The sequence below is a fragment of the Erpetoichthys calabaricus genome, chromosome 9 (genome assembly GCF_900747795.2).
Source record: "Erpetoichthys calabaricus chromosome 9, fErpCal1.3, whole genome shotgun sequence".
Taxonomy (NCBI): Eukaryota; Metazoa; Chordata; class Cladistia; order Polypteriformes; family Polypteridae; genus Erpetoichthys; species Erpetoichthys calabaricus.
The window spans coordinates 44618143-44628954 of record NC_041402.2 but is presented as its reverse complement, the minus strand read 5'-3'; the positions used below and the strand labels follow the sequence as shown (position 1 = coordinate 44628954).

Genomic DNA, 10812 nt, shown 5'->3' with positions numbered 1-10812 from the left:
ACTATTCCATATTTAGAGAAGCTTAGTATATTCTAAATAAGAGTTAATCATATATACAATAGATAGATAGATAGATAGATAGATAGATAGATAGATAGATAGATAGATAGATAGATACTTTATTAATCCCAATGGGAATATATTTGGGGGGGGGGGGGGGTATTCTGAGGTGTCACTGTAGACCACCTCAGATCTTACCACCATGCAATGTTTTTTCTTAACTCACATGCTCCAGCCTCCCAGAAATGATACAAATAGTTCACATAAACACCGTGTGGATTGTCTGAGATTTAGGACGTTATTTTGTTCTCAGATTTTCCAAGAAATGTTCAAAGTTGTCTCGCTCACGCAAAGCCAGAGATGCTCTTCTTTGAGCAGATCAATCAATTATTCTTCAAACTAATCCAACAGAAATCCTTACTTCCAGCTATTAATGTTCTTAATCCGGCACCTGCCTTTCTTTGTCTAGGAAAATTAGATTTCAACTAAGCACTACATAAATACAGTAGTTAGTAAAGCGATCTTTCTTTACATGAGTACCTCACGCCACCTCGTGGCGATATAAAAAGGCTGCATCCTTTATTATGAGGTCTAACCTAAGTAAAGCCCGCCGAAATTCTAACCTCATTTATTCAACCTCATAAAGTGCTCATCTGCAAACGAAACTACAAAACCGTATTTTTATTTGTTATTTTGGTTATTACGAATTCTCTCGGTGACGATGTAATACATATCCATTCCCCAAACTGATCCCTCTACAGTGAAACGTCTTTAAAAAGTGTCGTTACAGTAAAATCGTACGAGTTCTGAGCAGCCTGTTTGAGCATTTCCACTGAATTCCTTTGCGAAGCTCACTAGTGTTATCAAAACCAAAGCTACTGAAGACGGAACCTTTGAATGAAGCGTCAAGTTCCGACCGGAGCAAATACACAGCTGCAATTGGTATCTCAGCCGATGGATAACTTTTTGTTGTTTGGGGGTTTTTATGGTGTCTCATCCTTTTCGTCAGTAGGATTTTTAAACATGAAATAAAAGGTGCGTAAGCAAGACTGTCTGCGGAGAGGTTTTATGAACAGAGAGTAAGCAATTCGGAAGAACCGCGTATTTATTTGAAAGTTCATAAGAATGTTGTTTTTGTAAATATGGGTGCGTGTTATTCTATATTTTTGAGTGAGAATATATTCAGTATGGGAGGGATGCTGTAAGAAGCAGGATAAACTGCTTGGGTAGATACGTATGTTTTGGAGGATTAAGTCGGTTGTGTGAGAGACAACAGAGAGTTCTTTTTAAAAATACGTTATTGACTAGAGAAATAGTTTGTGGTTCATTAAGGTTGACTGACAATTCATTGATGTTATGGATGACAGTGTGAAAGAGAGTACATGCGATGATTACGGCCGATGCTGAGTACATCTTGTGTGAATCGACGTGTTCTGTGGCCAGAAGTGATAAAGTGTGCGAAAAATACGCTGGTGTGCATGGTCGAATATGCGGTGTTGTTTTAAGTTTGAACAGCACCAACATGTCGCTTCTGTCATCAGGAATGACAGGTGTTACAATCAAAATCCCTCAGTTCTGAAAAAGACTAGGAATGAGACAATACACTTAGCCCACTTTACAATTCGTATTGCGATTTGGGCTTCACGATACAGTATTCTCACGATATGAAATTTTCATAAAATAACTGTACTTAACTGTTTAGTTTTTCTTATTATGAGACTTCAATAAATCAAAAAGTAAATTTACCTCTTTGCACACATTCCAACGTTTTAACAAGTTTGTGAAAGCTTTTTCTTCCTTTTTATTAAAATAATCGTAAATAATAACATAAAATATTTGCACTGCAATAACATAAGATGCGCTGCATGTTGATTATGTACACACTACAATAAAGACCCTGTTAAACTAGTGCAAAACCATTAAAGTTTAAATGTTATCTTTTTGTTTTCTGAATGAATATCAAGCATTGGGGATTAACAAAGTATATCAAATAAAATTAAACAAAAACATTTCCCCAACAGTGAATTTCTTTTTTCTTGCCTGAATCCTTAGCTATGGTTCCTGACTATACCAATGAAGAACTTACAATGTATGGAAGATTATTTTGGACAAAATTAAATAAATAAAAATAAATAAAAGTATTGTGAAATATGAGTATAAATAAATAAAAACTGCCTGAAATGTGAGCATAAATCAGTAAATCTGTCACGAAATATGTTTTTCACTGCTTATTATTTATTTGTTTAAATTTTGTCTGTAAAACTCAGGCCCGGTCTTAGGTATTATGGGGCCCTAGGCGAAAGGGGGGTCCAGAGCCCCCCTGGAAGCTCTGTGAAATGCGTGATAATTAGACCAAGGAGTCGATCCGTGGCCCCCCGGACGTCGGGGCCCTAGGCGGTAGCCTACTTCGCCTATGCCTAAGGCCAGTCCTGATTGGAACAAATAATGCTGTAGTACAGTGGTGTGAAAAACTATTTGCCCCCTTCCTGATTTCTTATTCTTTTGCATGTTTGTCACACAAAATGTTTCTGATCATCAAACACATGTAACCATTAGTCAAATATAACACAAGTAAACACAAAATGCAGTTTGTAAATGGTGGTTTTTATTATTTAGGGAGAAAAAAAAATCCAAACCTACATGGCCCTGTGTGAAAAAGTAATTGCCCCCTGAACCTAATAACTGGTTGGGCCACCCTTAGCAGCAATAACTGCAATCAAGCGTTTGCAATAACTTGCAATGAGTCTTTTACAGCGCTCTGGAGAAATTTTGGCCCACTCATCTTTGCAAAATTGTTGTAATTCAGCTTTATTTGAGGGTTTTCTAGCATGAACCGCCTTTTTAAGGTCATGCCATAGCATCTCAATTGGATTCAGGTCAGGACTTTGACTAGGCCACTCCAAAGTCTTCATTTTGTTTTTCTTCAGCCATTCAGAGGTGGATTTGCTGGTGTGTTTTGGGTCATTGTCCTGTTGCAGCACCCAAGATCGCTTCAGCTTGAGTTGACGAACAGATGGCCGGACATTCTCCTTCAGGATTTTTTGGTAGACAGTAGAATTCATGGTTCCATCTATCACAGCAAGCCTTCCAGGTCCTGAAGCAGCAAAACAACCCCAGACCATCACACTACTACCACCACCATATTTTACTGTTGGTATGATGTTCTTTTTCTGAAATGCTGTGTTCCTTTTACGCCAGATGTAACGGGACATTTGCCTTCCAAAAAGTTCAACTTTTGTCTCATCAGTCCACAAGGTATTTTCCCAAAAGTCTTGGCAATCATTGAGATGTTTCTTAGCAAAATTGAGACGAGCCCTAATGTTCCTTTTGCTTAACAGTGGTTTGCATCTTGGAAATCTGCCATGCAGGCCGTTTTTGCCCAGTCTCTTTCTTATGGTGGAGTCGTGAACACTGACCTTAATTGAGGCAAGTGAGGCCTGCAGTTCTTTAGACGTTGTCCTGGGGTCTTTTGTGACCTCTCGGATGAGTCGTTTCTGCGCTCTTGGGGTAATTTTGGTCGGCCGGCCACTCCTGGGAAGGTTCACCACTGTTCCATGTTTTTGCCATTTGTGGATAATGGCTCTCACTGTGGTTTGCTGGAGTCCCAAAGCTTTAGAAATGGCTTTATAACCTTTACCAGACTGATAGATCTCAATTACTTCTGTTCTCATTTGTTCCTGAATTTCTTTGGATCTTGGCATGATGTCTAGCTTTTGAGGTGCTTTTGGTCTACTTCTCTGTGTCAGGCAGCTCCTATTTAAGTGATTTCTTGATTGAAACAGGTGTGGCAGTAATCAGGCCTGGGGGTGGCTACGGAAATTGAACTCAGGTGTGATACACCACAGTTAGGTTATTTTTTAACAAGGGGGCAATTACTTTTTCACACAGGGCCATGTAGGTTTGGATTTTTTTTCTCCCTAAATAATAAAAACCATCATTTAAAAACTGCATTTTGTGTTTACTTGTGTTATATTTGACTAATGGTTAAATGTGTTTGATGATCAGAAACATTTTGTGTGACAAACATGCAAAAGAATAAGAAATCAGGAAGGGGGCAAATAGTTTTTCACACCACTGTATATTTAAGTATATATGACAATTGCTCACTCGGACAATTTGTTTTGGGGGCCCCCAAGAAGGCGGGGGCCCTAAGCTATAGCTTGTGTAGCTTATACGTAAATCCTGCACTGGTAAAACTCATCCAAACGCATCGTGAAATATGGCTTGAAATAAAGCTGTCACTTTCACTTGTCAAAGTTGAGAGGGCGGGCTGTTGCATATACTGTGTTTTGATTGGTGAATCATCTTCTGTTGATTGCACATGCCTAATTCAATATGTTAATGCGGGAAATGGAGGTACATGAGATGGCACAAAAATTAATTAGAAAAATTCTTACTACTGCTGATGAAATTGATTCTGCTGAGGTCATCACGTATTTCAGAGAAAAATAATTGAAGATTTATTAGAAGAAATTACAATGTTGGCAACCCTTTTAGACTATGATATTGATGAAACTATTTTTGAAAACGCCAAAGAACAGGTGGGACAAACTAGGATACATTCCAGTTCAGGTGACGAAATTAACTGCCCTGGATGCCCATCCTTTGAAATTCCAGCTGAGTCAATAGAACACTTTTTTTTAATGCGGTTTAAAAGTACGACAGACTGTAGGTCTATATGGTGTATCAGAGAAGACAGTCACAAAGCAAATGAGTCAGTATGAGATATGGTGAGCTACACCTGAATCAGTTTAGTCACTTTGACATGGAAATACCAAAGCAGCGCCAACTAATATTTTGAACTGAATATTTGACCCTTGTTTTATGAATCTAAAGTCAGGTGTATAATAGCAGCTATGAACTGTAACCATTTAAATGATATTTAGGCCCTTGAATTAGTCTGAATAGCATAGTATAATTGTTATCGCTAAACATTTACCCTTGATTTCTGCTTTCTGTTTTTTTGCTAGTATATGCAAATAATGTAGTATCACCATCCCGTCTATGCCCTTTGTCAGTTTTTACAGCTCAGAAGAAATTTTTTAGCATGCCAGGAGTAGAAATGAATGTGAACAATATAATTTTTAAGTAAATGATGGTGATGAAAAACAGAGGACAAGATATGCAAAGTTTTAACCCAAGTGTTCATGTAAGGCAATTATGCAGATTATGCCATTTTGTAAGTTTTTTTTTTTATTTCTGGAATCTGTTTAACGTATCCGACACAATGTCTGTTAAATGTTTCTTAAGTTCACACTGTACATGTTAAAAGCGCAGGCATCTTCTAACTTGCTTGGCAGTCAGAAACAGCCAAGAGTAGTGTTCAGGAGGAGCAATACAGCCAAGTTTCACTTTGAATTCAGTTTCATATTATACACTTGTATTGTTTTTTAATGCCTATTTTATGCTTTATTATTTCAAAGTTAATCTTAATGGATATATATATATATATATATTTTTTTTTTTTTTTTGGAACATTCACATAATGCACTGTATCGCAAAGCCCATATAGAAATACATATTGTATGTGAATTAAGTGCATTGTCTCATGCATTTAGTGATATTGTGGGGGCAGGGGGTGAGACATAATGAATTATAGTTGAACTTTGATATTAGTTGATGGAGCAAAGTGTAGTGGCAGTTCAGTATGTTGATTATTATTGGATGATGGTTTTAAGTATTTGGGGTGTGGAAAATGTGGAACGTATGGAAGCCAATTCCATGGGAAAGTAATTCGCATAAAATTCCCTTATTTTTTTAAAAAAATAAGTCCTTCATATTTCATCCCTTGAAACTCTTCCTTCTATTTTCCCCATGACCCTGATTCCCCTTCCTAGGAACAGGGTGATTCGCCCTGACCAGGCAACTCTAGCTGTCATTTGCTTGAACAGTTGTGCGTTGTTAACATTATCTCCTCATCTTTGCAGGGCATTATGATTTGGAGAAGTGTCTAAGGATCAAGACATTGCAGATAAAAGTGGTTTGAAATACACAGACTGAAAGCTTAAGCATTTTAAAAGTTACCTGGGGCCTCATGCATAACGCCGTGCGTAGAACTCGCACTATAACATGACGTAAGCACAAAAGCCAAAATGTGCTTATGCACAGAAAAATCCAGGTGCAGGAATCTGTGCGTTCACCAACTTCTGCGTTCTTCCGCTACATAAATCCTGCTTAGCGTGGAAATAAATGCACGTGCACACGCTTGCTGTCCCACCCCAACTCCTCCCAGAATTACGCCTCTTTGAATATGCAAATCAATATAAATAGCCTTTAAGCCCAGCGTTCTGTGAAAAGGCAATGGCAAAAGTACAAGGAAAAATAGAAGAATTTCAGCGAATACCAAATGGAGGCAAAGAAAAACGTACTATTTGTTGGTTTAAACAGTTATATAAGCAACAAAAGGAAGCTGATCGAGTGACATAGCATGTCGGAGAAACTCGAAAGCTCAAGTTCACAAATTCGCACAGTGCCCGAAATAAAGTTTGTCACATATCAAAGTCGGCGTGAAAAGGCGACTCGTAGCCCAACATCTGAGTGTCATATGAAAGCTTATTAGGGTACAGTGAAAAAAAAAAGGCACACAGTGTGAAAAAAGCACGAAATGTCAACTTTAATCTTGAAATTTCCACTTTAATCACGTAGTTTATTTTGTCATTAAAGTAGAACATCATAAACTTCATCTTAAAATCGTTTAATTTACTAATTTCTCAAATCCCATTGTAACTAAAGTAGCACGTTAAATGTTTTGTTTTGTATTTGATCTTATATGTGCTCTATGTGCCTGAATCACTACGTGCTCTTCCTCCGACAGGACACAGAATCCATTACGTTCGTAATATTACAGCTCTCTGAGTAATTAAAATACTGAGAAGTATATGTGATATCATTTTTATGATGATATGAGTTAAAACATGTTATTAAACATGGGAACACGGTGGCGCAGATTGTTCATGTCTTACAGCAAGATGCTTGCTGCGCCATGTGCGACCTTCAATGAAATGCTTTATTACAGAAGTACTGTCTTTTTCAAACGTACAAACCCCCAATTCCTGTCCTTACTTTTCTTTCTCCAAATACCCAATCGCCACACAATCAGCTCTGTAGTAGACGTTAAGCCATCTGTAAGCTTAGAACGCCGATTCTTCAAAACTTTTAATGAACATCGAAATATCTTCGTAATCTTTAATTATTCTATCCATCTATCCTTCCAGTGTCGCGCCAGCCACAGCATGAAAACAGCGCGAGGCAGGAACAAACCGTGAACGAAGCTCAAGCTCGCTAGCGCTGCAGTGTAGTCAAAGTTTTTTCTGTATAATATAACCAACATATTTTGCTGCATTTCATCTTAAAAATGATATCATCATCATATGTAAATACGCACTTTATAAAGTGGCTCAGGTTGTGCAATATTATAACTGTATCATAAGTACAATTACCTCACGGTAACTTGCAAGTACAAACAGTTCTACAAGGAGCACTTGAGCCGCCGTCGTGGATGTGGATCTAAGAAAGGGTAACCACACAGGAACAGTAGCACTGCTTTGACGCTGGGTGCCGCCAGTCTGCAAAACCTAACGGAGAACTTGCGTACGACAGGGTATGAGGTACCGTGGAAAAGTGCGTGGCTTTACGCCAAGTGCAGGTTTTATACATCGTGATTTGAACGTGGAAACGTTCTTACGCAACATTTCTGTGCGTACGCACCGTTTATACATGAGGTCCCTGATGTTTTTACATCTTGATCAAGCTGTACTTTTTAGTTACTTCAATTTGTAAATATGAACACACTAGTAAAGGCATGGTGCCAACCCAGGATCAATGAGAGGGTGTTAATGAGTCAAGAGTTTCCCAGAAAGGTCATTTTGTGAAATGTTATTATTATATTTTAGATTTGTCAATTTTCAGCATTTGTGAAGAGAACAAACGAAGGAGAGGTAAACAGCAAATCATTTCTCCTTATTTTTTTTTTGCCTTCTACTCAAAAGTTATTCTTGTTTTGAGATGTAACATTTGTGTAGGGTAAGCGACCTGAGTTAAAATATACATTAATAAATATGATTAATAAAGTATGATATAAAGGATTATTTTTGTCACAAATATTCTTTACAGCTGAAATTTCTATTTCAGTTATGCTATTCTCTTTTTGTCTAGCAAGGTAATGCAGCAGGAACTTTATCACAAACAAGAAAATATATTTGTAAATGTTTTAGAAGAAAAGCACACTGACTTTCTTTATGATATTCAGACATTGTCAGCATGAAAACAGCGATCTAGAATGGAAGGTGCACACAGAAAATGCAATAGAAAAAAATGTAAACCTATAAGCCACAACATTAAAACCACCTGTCAAATATTGTGTAAGTCCCCCTCCTGCTGCTAAAACAGCTGTGACATGGACTCCACAAGGCCTCTCAAGATATCATGTAGTATCTGACACTAAGACGTTAGTAGCACATCCTTTAAGTCCTGTAAGTTGTGAGGTGTGGCCTCCTTGGATCAGAATTGTTTTTCTAGCAAATCCCACAGATGCTCAATAGGATTAAGATCTGGAGCATCATGTATAATGCTGTGCGTAGAATTCATACTGAAAAATGGCATATGGACAAAAACAGAAATGTGCATAATCACAAAAAATTTAGATGCATAAAACTGTTTGTAAGCAAAGTTCCACGCACTTCACCTTTATAAAATCCAATCAACGTGAATTTTAACTCATATGCACAGCTCCTACGAGTCACACCCTGACCACTCCCAGAATTTCACATATTTGAATATGCAAATCAATATAAATGGCCCCTTTCATTCAGTGTTTTATTAAAAGACAATAGTAAAAGCACAAATAAAAAAGAAGAATTTCAAAAAAGACATGGTCTGATGTCAAAGTTGATGTGAAAAGGCAAGTGTCTGAGTGTCATACCGAAGCATATTAGGGCCATAGAGGAAAAAAATAGGGACACAGTGAAGAAAAAAAAGGTCTTTGTCAAGTTTAGAGTTGAAATGTTGACCTTAATCTCGAAATTTCTACGTTAATCTTGTAGTTTATTTTGTCATTAAAATGGAATGTTGTAAACTTTATCTTAAAGTCACTGTTTAATTTATTAGTTTCTCAAATCCCATCGTAACTAATGTAGCACTTTAAATGCTTTGTATTCTGTGTGTTCCCTAACTCAGTCATTAATCGCTGCGTGCTTCTTAAACAGGCTTTCTGTTATGGCAACAGGAGTACGCAGGCAGTGATCGCCACACAGAATACATTCCATTCATGATATTACAGCTCTCTGAACATTTTAGAATACTAAGATGTATACTTGATGTCATTTTCATGAAGAAATGCATTAAAGCATGTATTAAACATGTGGGGGCACAGTGACACAGCGGTAGCAATGAACTGGTGCCCCGTCCATGGTTGTTCCTACCTCCCACAAGATGCTTGCTGTGAAGCATGTGACCCTGGATGGAATAATTATTACAGCAGTACTCTGCCTGTCAAACATACCAACCCCAATTCCTGTCCTTCAGTTTGCTTTCTTCACATAACCAATCACCACACAATAAGTGTCTGTAATAAATAAAAAAAATAGCTGCAAGCTTAGAATGACGATTCTTCATAAGTTTTAAGGAACTTTGAAAAATCTTCATTGTACATGTTTAATTATTCTATCCTTCTATCCAGGGTCGCGCCAGTCCTAGAAAGCATAGAGCGCAAGGCAGGAACAGTCCCAGGACAGGGCACCAGCTCATCACCACCGATGCGCCATATGTGCCCCCACATATTTAATTATTAATAGTATACATTATTTAAATGAAGTTAACAATTTAATAATAATAATAATAATCTGTAAAATGTAATATACATACTTTAATGCATTTCATTATAAAAATTATACCAAGTATATGTCCTAGTATTTCAGCACAAAGCTCCAAGAGAACAGCTCTTAGAAATCAAAATCAGCGTAGAAGCCAGTCATAATAATTTGTAAATACACGCTATCTTCTATTGAATTGAATTGAGTTTCTTTATTGTCATTTTATGGTACAATGAGATTCAATATGCAGCTCGTCCATAAACGTATTTTTCTATAAAATGATTAATAATAATAATAATAATAGTAATACAATGAAAAATATGCAGTATGAAAGCATAATTACAATATACATGTGCATATAGAGCAGATGGTGCAAATGGTTCATAAAGTCGCTCAGGTTATGCAATATTAGAGTTGTAGTGCAAGTTTACAGTGAGGTAATTGTAATTATAAGCACAAACAGTTCTACTGGGAGCACTTGATGGACTGATTAAGTGCATTTATAGCTCTTGCGATGAAACTGGCTCTGAAACATTTGCCGGATTGGAGAAGTTCAGATAGACTATGGCATGAGTGAGTGGAATCCATGCTGATGCTAGTGGCTGTCCTGAGGCATCGTGTGCTATAAATGTTCTCCAGGGCTGGAACCTGTATCCTATACTGTAAACTAATCCTCTGAGCTTTCGAACACAATGAACAGGTTAAAATACTATTTTTGGTGCTCTGAGAGTAACAATGCTAAAGCAGTTATGGTATTCGGAATAGTTGGGCCATTCGGTGCACCATTATATTGTTACAGAATGATTACAATGAAGTGCCTTAAATTTGTAAATGATAAGCAGTTCAGTTCAGTATATTTGATAAATCCCGCGTCATGTATGCAAATCTAAAAAAGAAAGGGACACCACAGAAGCAGTAGCACTGCTTTGACGATGGGTGCTGCCAGTTTGGAAAACCGAGCAGAAAAGTGTGGATGCATGGTGTGAGGCTGCTGTGAAAATGT

General features: G+C 37.4%; 1 protein-coding gene across 3 annotated transcripts in view; it reads left to right on the top strand.

Moving 5' to 3' along the window:
- The first annotated feature begins 885 nt into the window (after positions 1 to 885).
- acd (ACD shelterin complex subunit and telomerase recruitment factor) overlaps positions 886 to 10812 on the top strand; it is a 50584-nt gene continuing 40657 nt past the window's right edge. Inside the window, exon 1 of one of the 3 annotated variants that reach the window (XM_051931647.1) lies at positions 886 to 1035. The gene's annotated coding sequence lies outside the window, so the exon portion shown is untranslated. The remainder of the gene's footprint in view (positions 1036 to 10812) is intronic. The other 2 variants (XM_051931648.1, XM_028809417.2) reach the window with 2 other exon arrangements.